Source organism: Numida meleagris, chromosome 3 (assembly GCF_002078875.1).
Source record: "Numida meleagris isolate 19003 breed g44 Domestic line chromosome 3, NumMel1.0, whole genome shotgun sequence".
Classification (NCBI taxonomy): domain Eukaryota; kingdom Metazoa; phylum Chordata; class Aves; order Galliformes; family Numididae; genus Numida; species Numida meleagris.
In genome coordinates, this window is record NC_034411.1 from 82,357,259 (window position 1) to 82,369,582 (window position 12,324).

Below are 12,324 nucleotides of genomic sequence, written 5' to 3' on the forward strand. Positions count from 1 at the left end.
TTGATTTGTTGAAAACAATGCACGATTGAAAGTGCCAAAATTCAATAATGTAATTACATTCAAGGCATCCGTGGTGACCTGGAGTGGTGTTCCTGCCATTCTTTAAAAACACCTTAAAAATCTACATCAGTTGGACACAATGAACAAACAAATCTTGCTCCTTACCATCACTCTGCTCAAGACTGTCTTAGGCAATTCACTTGCCATGACCAGGACTGCAGACACAACACACTTTCTTGCAGACCTCATCACATAGCTTATGTTAGCATCTACTAACTCTTCATTTCTGCCTCCAGATGTCATTGCAGATCACAGGTCAGCTCCTAGTCTGTCTCGATGAAAAAAACACCAGTGTTACTTTAAATCAGTTAACACTGGCAATGACTTCAATCACTTAGGCCCTATCAGTGCTTTTCTAACGCCAAGCTCTAGTCACATTCTTATAGCAGAACTCCTCCTCTGTCTCATCAGAAAGAGAAGACAGTTCTGTGTCTCAAAAATACTTTGGGCAAGTCATTCCTATACCCAGTAACACTGTGGTCACAGCAATTCATCAGGAACATCAGCATCAAGTTTTCTAATTACACTCCAGCTGATTTGGAATAAGGATTAACCAGCCCACTTTCTTGGACATCACTTCTAATTCCTCTTTAATTAATTTGTGAAAGCTTTAAGCTTTTATAAAAAATGGAAAAACATGCCTGACCCCAAACATGAACTGTCCTCACTACATACTTACCCAACCCAGAGAAGATAGTCCCTCACAATAGTACAATTTCATTTCAAAACTAATCAAGTAAGTAAAACCATTGTTATGTAATAGAAAGCACAGCAATGACAGCAGAGTAGCAAGGTCCTAGGCTGCAGCAAGTGAGGGTTTGCTCAAATGCAACAGCCATGGGCACAGAAATAGAGAAAAAGAGCTGCTTACCTTCAGAAGACCTCAGGTATACAGGAATCACCAGCAAGATAACCTGCTTTCACCACCAACCCTTAAATGAGGTCTGGGAAGGGGTGGCTCCTGACTCCACACCTTCTGGTCACTCAGGAGCATTGCATGCACCTGAGCTCCCCTGGGTTGGCCCTGCCTTTCCACCAGGTGCTCAATCACTGGTTCAGGCCATGACTTAGCATTTCTGCTACAACTATATTCAATACAGCTTAGAGATGGAGAACTTATTTGTGACACTAATAAGGAATATGTTGGGTTCTTGTGGAATTTTTTAAAAAAGGGAAAACATAAAATGTAGAAGAGCATCTGTTTAAATCAAAAACTCAAGTTTTATGTATAAAACAGCATTCATAGATGGGAATAATTAAGGAATAAATCTTACTATAATCGCTTAAAGTCAAGAAAGGTTTCTTGGCCTCTGTCAGGTAAAAACCCAAACATGAAGACATATTCCCAAGATTTTTATTATTATTATTTTATCACTAATAGAAATAGAAAAGTATCTTCTTCTATTAAAGCATTTATGTATCACTATCACTAACTCATGCTTATCTTTATCTGGATCAAGATATCTACTACTTTTATTAAAAAAAAATTTTTCCTTAGGAAGATGAGCATGTCTGTGTTCTGTTTGTGATCGAGGTTACTTTCTGACCTTTATGTCACATCTCCTTGACACAAAGTTATGCTGGGCATACACTATCTATAAACTTTTTATTTGTACTTAGTGAGGTTGTTGTTTTTATTCTTACAATATTCTTAATGTATTTGGAGCCCCAAAATACTCAAGTTACTGAAAACACTTCAGCTCTTATACAGTGCTTCTTCATTAGGCTTCACAAAAAAACTCTGCATGGAAATCAACATCTTGTCCACACGACATTTACTGGGAAACAGAGGTACAGAGAAAATAATAAACATTTTCATAGTCACCATTAAGAAACAAGAGAGCCTTGTGAATCTCAGAATGGTTGCTTATTGACAGTTTGTGTTTCTCTTCATTACAACATCACATTCAATTCCAGGCAGTCTTTGTCAGTTCTGAATCTACAGTCCTGCTCTTTAAAGGTGAATGTTCATCTAAGGATTATTTCCATATTTTCCTAAGTGTTCATTATCACAGATTTTGGGGCAAGATCTCCTCCTGTGCTAGAGCTCTCTACTGCATAGAACTGAGTCCAGAAACAGCCTCCACTTCTTGATTCTGAGAAGAAGGACTTTGTTCCAATACCTGACTGCTGCCAAACACCTCCATGACACAACGAGTGGGATTCACTTTGCCTATCTTCACACACTCACAAAAAAAAAAAAAAAAAATCTCTATCTGAGCTATTCACACTAGGCTCCTTTTATAGTCAGAATAGAGAAATTTGTACCTTTAAGGCATGACTCATCAATTTTAGGGTCTACCCTAGGATGAGAAGAATCGCAACCCACAAGCTCTTGAACAATTATTAATGGGAATTTAGGTTGACTAACTCAGATGTACCTTTCAGATACACTTTCTTTTATATTTGTTAAACTGTACGTCATCTGCAGTTTCTAATTAAGTTCATACTAGCACAAATGTGGATTTGGATAGGTAACCTACCTTAAAATATATGTGACCAGATTCGCCACTTTTGTGGCATCTGAACAGCCAGAGAGGTATGTTGTACATGCACCAGAGCGCTTGATTTTTAACCTTACAGTGATGTGCTACTTCTCTCAGCAAAATATGACAACTACTACTGTGCCAGTCTGAAAAAGACACTTGCCCTTCCACACTTCACATCCAGTACCAAATTTCAAACATGTAACTCAGCTTTCTAAGCCCTTGAATTGAATGTGAACCTCCTCTCAGTTTGGCTTAGAATTATGTATCCTTGGACTAAAGAATCTGTTAGACAGAAAGTTGTAGAGCTGCCCTCCAACAATGAAAGATCATAAACAGGCTCCTAAGCTGCCTGTCGATAGTTCTGCTATGGACTGAGTAAAACAAAACATCTCATTCAAATGGCTGTTCCCTGGTATTGTGTGTGCTCTGTGGTCTCTCCCTCCCCTACTGCCCAAATTGAGCAGAATCTGCACTTTTCCAAACAAACAGGCATCTTCTGCCTTCGGTCAATGGAGAGACACATTCACTGTATGTAATCCCCAGTCACCAGGCTTGTAAGTCAACCTCCTTGGATGGAGGAGAGGAAAAAAGTGCCTATTCAGAGCACTCAGACACAACCAGGAACTGAAAGCCAACCCACTGTGAGCACCAGGAGGTTGTGCAGAACCAGCACCTGACACCCTACACAGACAAACTGCCTTTCTCCGCTTCCCAGCCAGTGGAAGGGTGTTGTCCTGCACCCCCACCAGGAACGAAGCACACGGATAAGAAAGGTGATGAGAAAACCACATTTTCTCCTCAACACTCAGTTTACTAAACAGTTCTTTTTCACCTCTGCCACTCCTCCTGTTTCCATCAGACAGAGGTACAAGCTGCCTAGTTTATGCACTGTATTTTTAAAATTAGTATTGCTTTCTGTTTTTTCAGGTCAAGACAAGCTGCCCACAAGTCTGTTGGTGCTCCATATGTTGCTGAAAGATGAGAGGAAGAAGGGCAAGTGAATGCTGGCAGAGATCAAGCAAGAGTGGTTGTTATTTCAGTGCCATCACATGTAGCTGAAGATTGAAGTCATTCTCAGTCAGCTCTTCCCTAGAGGAAAATTTCTCCTTTTAAAGATCCTACATATAAATCCTCAGTGAACACACTGCATTCTAAAAAGTAAATCCTGGACACTGGAGGACTATGCCATTTTTTCCACACCAAAAATGTACAGTTCCATTCAGTAAAAACGGTAAATACGTAACACACTGGAATCCGCCTCCACCTTATTTTTAATGTACATCTGATGTGCAGGAGAGGGATGTATGGAACTCTAAAACAAAAGTTGCTACCACTGTCAATAGGTGGTTAGATCTGAAAAGGAAAAGGCTGTTTTTTCAGTTGGCTGCAATAGAAATCTCATGAGAACAGCTGCTGTCATTTGAGTTCAGGCCAAGATGGTAAAATTTGAGAAAAACAAGCGATCTTGTGAATTTCTCACTCCTTGGAACTGAAATGCAGAGATGCCTGCATCAGATATTTCACAAGCACAAAGTCCCAGCTCAGGCAGTAAACTGAACCTACCAAAGATTTCCTCAGCCATCACCTGTTTTGCCCTCTAGCCCAGGTCTCAGCCCCAGAATCTTTCCAGGTCCAAGGCTTCCAGGATGCTCCATGATCCCAAGTGGTGGCCAACAGCCATAAATCACAAGGAAGCGATCTTTATGGGTTCCTTCCAACTCTGGATATTCTATGATTCTATGAAACTTCCTTCTCAGAAGGAAAATCTCACTTGTCAAAAACCAGCTTTCTCATAGATCAGCTGAAATAATGACATTGTCTCACTATACATATATAAATATGTACTACCATTGCCTTCTGCTTCAGGTACACATCTTCAGGTTTGCCTTTTCTAAAACAAGCACACATTAGTTCCTTTCCAATGAACTCTAGTAAATCACAATTCTATGTACCCAGCTTTCCAATGCTGACAATGAAGCACACGTATGTTAATCACGCCATTTACTGCAGGACTGGCTGGGTACTGTGGTAAGGTGTGTAGCTTAAAAATGACTATAATGCCAACCTACAGCTGCACAAGTAACTGAACTCTGCCACCATTATGACAACAGATTTTTTACTTTTGTGGACTTGGGCATTTAGCAGAAAGATCCTCTTAAAATTATGTAATGCCAGAAATGTATTAATTGAGAATTCAAATCACTACTGAAGACACATTTTATGAGCTTGTTTTTCAACATTACCAAATACTAAGGCTATATGTGAGTGCCTACAGTTAGAGAAATCTGTACACTGGCTCTTTGCAAAGCCTGAAGAAAATATCACAACCCTTTTATAAAAAAAACTTTTTTTCCCATTTCAAACAAAATACTAATTATCTTAAATTTGTGTTATGTGAATAATAAGGATGCATTATATACTTCTTCCTCACTGAATGAATGTAAATCTTTAAGACACAGTTCCAGTGAGAATGGTTGTGGGAAGTTCACATAAAATATCTGTATAAAATATTTGTAGCTATTTCTAATAAACATGCTGTACTCCCAAACAATCCTATAAATCAAAATGCAGGGAAAGCAAAAATAAAATGTGAATAAATACAGTGAAAATTTAATTTGCTTTTAAATGACAGTGAAAATGTGTTGAAGACTCATCTGTTTTTCTAGTTCCAGAGCACTCAACAGATGTTCAGTGAAGAAATGTATTTGAAATAGGAAAGGATGTAACACTTTTTCATTACTGCAACTGGAAAATTGCGAAAGGGTTATCAGCTACATGGCTTTTCTTTCTCCTGTAAATGCTATCCTACATTCTGTTCCTACAGATGCTAGCACTGACTTCAAAATAATATTTACCTTAAAAGTTAGAAGCAATCATAACATTCTGCATTTTGAATGTGGGCCATGTTCTTTGATCAATACTGCACCCATATCAAAAATTAAGCAATTTAAATGATGACTTCAGTTGCTTTCTTGGTTATAATTCAGTGCACTTGCAAAAAATATCAGATGTCCACCATTTGAACACAGCTGGGCAAGAAATTCAGTTTTACATCCTACAGACTAGATGTCAAGAACAGAGTATAACTAAATTACAAATTTCAAATTATGTTACATCGTAAAAACTTACTTCAGAACTGTCCAGCTGTGTCTGAAATCTAATAATTTCAAACACAGTGGTAGGTAAAACCTGATTTCCTTTCATTAGTTAAGGCATTAATATTTTAGCAATAACGACTGTACATCAAAACTGAGTGTATTAATCTGATCAGTTTCCTGACATTTTTATAGATTTTCAATTGCTTTCTTTAAAAAGTGGCTAATGTAAATCACATTGTAATTGTCCATGAATGTTTTGTTTTTAATGTTTATATCACTGAATTCAAAATAGAAAAAAGATATCCAGGCTTAAAGTATAAGAAAATATTTTCAAAATCAGTAGCAATTAATTAAGCATGAAAAATCACAGACTGTCACACTGAAATGTTTTCTTAAATGGGGCTAGTTTTAGTAAAAAATCCTCTGATATTTAACACTATGATTGGTTGGGAGTTTTCTACATTTATTGTCCAAATGTCAAGTGACTTATTGTCAAGTAATTTTGCACACACTTCTGTAATGGTCACTGTCATAAATAATAGCATCTGTTTCCCACAAAATACTCCAAAGAGCTGAAACTTAAGAGATGTAGCTACTGTATACAGCTTGAGGCTCTGTCTTCAACTTGTGTGGTCAAAGTGCCACTGAAATCAGTCTGAGCTTGCAGTAGACATGGCAAGAAGGTCAGAGCATATAACACGTGCTTGAAGTTTTAATATATTTTGCTCTGTTTAACACAGTTGAAGAAGTATGAAAGTGAAGACAAACCTACAGAAAATTGTAACATTTTTTATTCTACACTTATTTGAAATATGCCAGTAATTTACAGGGCTTGATTCAGTGAACTGCATCATAACCCATCAATACTAACTGAATTGCTAATGAATTGTTCACAGTCTTTTCATTTAACTCAATGCTTTATAGAAACAGAATCTGCAAATGAACAAATGAAAGCATTTTTAAAAATACTGATTAGAGCAATATTATTCATTGCCACACACACTAAGCTTATGCTCCCCCTCTCCTTAGGTCACTGACATACTACTCTCCACTGTGGGATTATGCTCAAAAGCATTAGCTCGTCATCTTACAAACTCCCTGCAAAACTATGATGTCCTAATTTTCATCAAATATCCAGTCAGGAAAATATATATTAATATATATAAAATAAATATATAATGTATATATATATATTGCATATTTTTAGTGTTGCTTACAAAGTCAATATGTTTACTATTTAATTTTTGTTGTTGTTTTTAATTGAACTGAATTAAGTGGGGGGAAAGAAAAGAGTTTCACTGAATAAGTAAGTTACTACAAGCAGTCCCTTTTAACACACATTTACATTACTTGTTTGTAAATCACCTGGTGGCCACAGGGTTTTCTACCTATTATTTAAGAAGTCAAAAGCATGCTGCCTCTGCATAACACATGAAAGCAAAAGGTGAAATTTCATTGCAGTCAGTGACTCTAAGACCAAGTGCATGTCCATGTTACAGAAATTGGCCTTGTCAAGCCAGCCGTTATCAGCAGAAAACCCAAAGCTCTCTCTCCATATGAGATGTTTGAGGCTTTATGTCTGCACCCAGAACAATATCACAATTTTGAAGCTCATCAGAAGCACTTTGCTTACTCTTCTTACAAAGCAAAACTTCATGGGCAGTGTCATCCTTCATACATGACACCCAAATGAAGAACATGTGAATGAAAGTTGAACAGGGAAGAAGCTGGTGTTTAATGTAATTGAGTTGATTCTTTAATATCCATTCCTGTAACACACTTAATAATTCCAGTGTTTTAAAACCCAGGGTTACTGACAGGAGTAAGGGCCACCACAGATGACAACCAAAGAAGACAGCCTACATGGGGTAGACTTGCATGACTTACATGTCTTAACGGATGGAGAACACTTCTGCAAATACAGAAGTAAAACAGAAAAGCTGACAGATCCTTTTGCCTTCCTCACTTGAGTATGGTGGAAAAAAATATTATTTTTAATGCACAAATGGAAATGAAAGAGAAGCTTCTCAACCACTTAAAAAGAACGCCCTGGTTATACTTTAGACCCAGTAAGTGCATACTATTTAGCAGGTAAAATAACAGTAAATTTGCTAATGCAGCGTTAGGAGATATCTGGGATTTGCTGTTCTTTGAATCAGGGGTCAAAAGGAGCATCTATTTAGTACTATTTTCCAGCAGTGATGCAAAATGGATCGGGCTATCTATAGTATTTTCTTCGTTTTTAATGTAACTAAGGATTCTGAGTGCTTAATTACAGTCCTTTAGAAAGAGCCAGGTTTTCAAACAGCGCTGACTTTGAAAATTCTCCAAGGTGTTTCATGTTACTCATCTGACAACTGTCAAATTTCAGCAGCCATTTTTAAAATCAAGGCCACCATTTTTTTCAGTATCAGTAAAGGACTATAAAATACTGGCCTGGGAAATGCAAAAGGAATGTGAGGAAATATTAAAAAACAATTATCCTGAACAGACAACAGATTGCAAGTACACGGTGAGGAAAACCACACAAATTAAAGTTATCAGGCTAAAAGCAGAGTCCAGCTTCAGCTGAGAATGAACTCAGTAACATCAACATTATTTAAAATGGCTAATGGTAAGCAGCAAAATCAGGTAATATAAAACGTTTCTGTGCTACTCTCTGCTCTGTTGTAGCACAAAAGAGGCAAATAGCACTTAAGAAGATGTGCAAACAATGATTCATCCTAACTTACGTCCAGCTCTAACTTAATATAGTTTCTAAACCGGTATTTTTCAACGCACAAATCAGTGATGTAGTAGTATGACACAGGAGCTGCAAACACTTAGCTGACAAAGAGATGCACAGTTAGGTTAAGGCATTACAAAACTTTTTCAACTCTGTGTGTCTTCTAATTTTAAGTAAACACATATTTTGTTTTTACACCTAACTCCCACTTACCAGATTTTCTATACTAAGAAGGGTGCCACTGGCTTCACAGAATTCAGTAAAAACAGCAGCTAAAAAACAATCGCACTCCACAACAATAGGCATGTTTTTAAATACAGGTTTACAAAACAAATTTCGTTAATGAATTGCTATGACTATGAGACAAGCATCGCTGACTCTGTACTTTCAGAAGCATTCAGATTTTGAACAAGTCTCATTTGTTGTCCAGAGAACATGGGGAAAAAAAAGCCACCTCCAGCACAGTTTATTTGTAGTGAAGTACCTTCTGTTACCAACCCTAGAACAAGTGTTTTTTCTTTCATCCAGGACAATATTTCTCACTTGAAGAACATGAAGCTTCTAGCTATTAACAGCTATCTGCCTCCTCTATTTTAGGAACTCAAAGCTAATGTGTGTGTGAAAGGAGAAACAACCCAACTTCATGCACCATTACCCTACAATAGGTGACATCAAACATACTGGACAAACTGCTTTTGCCTGTTTTAGCAGGAGCTCCTAAGGGAACTGAAAGCTTCTCCAAAAAGAAATAAAAAAATAAAAAAGTGACAAATCAATTTTTGATGGTAGGTACACACTTGACTGTTATTGATTGCTTCATTTTAGCCGTGGATGCCTCGGCTGCTGGCTGCCCTAGGTGTCGCACAGCCACAAAGAACAGTCCCTGCCAGCTGATTACCTGAGAGTAGGACGTGCCACACCACACATGTATTGACAGATGGGAGAGCAGAAGGAAAAAAATGAGTCAACATTGGTCTGTGAGTCCAAAGACCTGGCTGGCAAGGGAAGGACCAGGTATATCCACAGGTCCACCAAGGGACAGTCACACAAAAAGTAAAACTAGCAGCCATTTCTAGAAAGGTGATTAAAGCACTCGTTAGCATGAGTATGCAACGTTTTATTGTGATCTACATAGTACATACAGCTTTAGCCTGACACCAGTTGCATGCAACACTTCTGAAGGAAAAGGACCTAAGAATCTAAGAAAACTGAGAAGAAAGAAAATATGGGTCTTCCAACTAAAGACTTGTGGCAAGAGCATTCATTGATAAGCTGACTAATTTTTCTAAGCAAAGAGAAATGTAGCTGAAATTTAATAAAGTATTTGATAGAGCGTCAAATGGGTTTCAACTGGAGAAGTTTTGGGTTAGCAAAATAACTGGCTGAATAAAAGGTTGGCAGCAAACAAGCTAAAGAAAATGCAGGAAAATATACATCTGAGAGGGATACTACTATGCTAACAGAGGATAACTAATCAAGCTTTACAGAACTGGGATTGGAATTGCCTGTATTTATTATTTACCTGAATGGCCTTTGCACAAGAACTAGAATTGTGATGAAGAAGTTTTCTTGCAACACAAATTTGGGAGGCAAGGCCAATTAAGAGAAAGATTGAACTGTACACGGAGTCAAGGGATCTTGACTAACACAGTAAGATTACATTCAGTAGTACAAAATGTAATGTCAGGCAGCTACAGATTAACAACATCTATTACAAGCTACAAGTTCATTACCTGGAAACGAGCGAGGAAAGCAAGAGACCGGCCAGCCCAAGTGTGCTCATTCGTCACAGTATGACTGTGAACAATTAACGCAAACCCAGAATATGGGAGATATCACACATTTCTGATGGATAGCCAGACTATGCCATCGCTCTCCCAAAACCTCACCTGTGCTTAGAAATGCTGTAGACAACCCAGTGAAATCCTCATGATATACTTAGCTTAAAATGTTCATTTTTTATACGATGTTATGGAAACAGGCTGCCATCAACAGCCTACAAAACCATATTGGAGTAGGTTTTTTTACGTATTTATGTAATGTTATATATTTTGTCACCTTAAGCAATTTATATGCTGTATGTATTGTAATGATATACATATTAAAGTTCCAAGTAAAGACCTTCTAAAACCTCATGAATGCAAGGTGTATTGAAAAAAGCCAGGAAACTAATTAATGAGAGAGTACAAAATGGTGGCCTGTGATGTTTAACTGTAGAAATGGTACAGAAAGGTACCTCTCATTTTGTTCAGCCAACACGTCAAAATATATACATATATATAAATTAGTGGCAATTGGCCTTGATCAGTTCTTAAGAATTCAATGATTAATGGACATTAAAATGCAACAAACTCAAAAAACTGGTAAATGTATAAGGGTATAATATTAAATTGGAATGAAAGAAGAGAAATGAAAGACCAGAAGAATAATTTAAGAGGAATGAGCTTCTCTGTCTCCCAGAGAGCCTGTTCAAAAGGCAACCATTTCTGTCTAGTTAAGCTGATGAATCTGTCAGTAAGTGTTGAATCTTGGTAGCCACCCACTGAAAATTGAATGTTGAGAATAAATTGTGGCTCTGACCAGAATCTCTCTCCTTGTATTTGTAAGGAGGGAGAGAGAAAAACCTCCTGGAACATTCTGCTGGAGAAAAAGGTGCTCAGGAAGACCTGGGCATGGTGCCTGCCTGAGCAGAGGAGACCCAGCCATCCTAACAAAATATGCAAGCACGTAACACTGATTTCTTTAACTGCATCAGGGTTAAAAGCACAGAGGAAAAAGAGCTAAACAGTAAGGTACACTGGAATTTATAACATCTAACTACTGGGGCAGATTGGGGTTGATCTCTCCTCACTGGCATCTGGAGGCCTTGTGGCAGAGGAATCCTTTTGCAGAGATTTGAATGGATAAATGAATGCATACAAAAATCATCACTCCTCCTGACACATATGAATACACTGACTCTTCTGCAGCTGAATACTAGAAAAAGTAATTTTATCCACTTTCCGAAACCATCCTGGAAATGTCAAAAATAAAAGTTACAGATCTACAAAACAGCCAGTCTCTTCTATTTTACTTAGTCATAAGTGCATAAGCAGCTGCTAGTACAATGGGAACACCACTCAACTCACCAAATGCTGAGATTGAGCTTTCCAGGTCAGGCAATAAAAACTGAGAAGAAGATCCAAACCAGGCTACAGCATGCAAGAGGAGGAGGACTGAAAGAACATGGGAAACACCAATAGAATTTCATGGTTACTCAAATTAGATATAAATATTATCCTTCTGATTCAGATGTGTGATCATCTTTCTCATTGCTGCTCCTTTAAAGTGCAATTGCACATAAAATCCTGAGGTGGTATTTTTATCAGCTATTTGAATTACTTGGTAGCATTATAGCATCTGAATTATGGAGGAAAGAGCTAGTAAAAGCCATTTTATCAAATAAAAAAGTGTTCTGAAGTAGCTATAATCCAAATTATGACACACTGATACATAAAGGTAGAAATTTCAACCAGGAATCATTATTTGACAAGTATCAAAATAAAAATGAAATTGTACATGTGTCAGTGTGCATCTACACATATACAGAGGGTTTTCTTTCAAATGCAATACCCAAAGACCAGAAGTACCCCAGCTGCTATACAGTGGGAGCTAATCTAGGAGATACTGTCAGGACAGCATATAAAGAAGTCTTTCCTCAGCCTCCCACAGACAGAAGAGGACTGCAGCATGAAGTAGAGCCCAGGAGTGCCCTTCCCCACTGCAGCACAGAAGCAGTGCCTTGGATGTACATGCTGTTCTGCACCGTCTGAGGCTCACGTGCCCACCCTGAGCATCCACACCAACACCTGATGCCCAGCACACTGGTTCTCCCCTGCAAGAGGCACGCTGAGGAACACCAGCCCTGCTTGCCTAGGCAGTCACTGACACATGGGTGTGAGCTGTTTGATCC

General features: G+C 38.0%; 1 protein-coding gene and 1 long non-coding RNA gene across 18 annotated transcripts in view; both read right to left on the reverse strand.

Annotated features, from left to right (window-relative positions):
* LOC110397134 overlaps positions 1 to 984 on the reverse strand; it is a 38,853-nt gene extending 37,869 nt beyond the window's left edge. Inside the window, exons 1-2 of the long non-coding RNA XR_002437561.1 lie at positions 932 to 984; positions 166 to 328 (exon numbers count right to left, since the gene is read on the reverse strand). This is a non-coding gene — a long non-coding RNA (uncharacterized LOC110397134). The remainder of the gene's footprint in view (positions 1 to 165; positions 329 to 931) is intronic.
* Positions 1 to 12,324, reverse strand: part of RIMS1 (regulating synaptic membrane exocytosis 1) — a 363,013-nt gene that overhangs the window by 251,038 nt on the left and 99,651 nt on the right. The window lies entirely within an intron of this gene.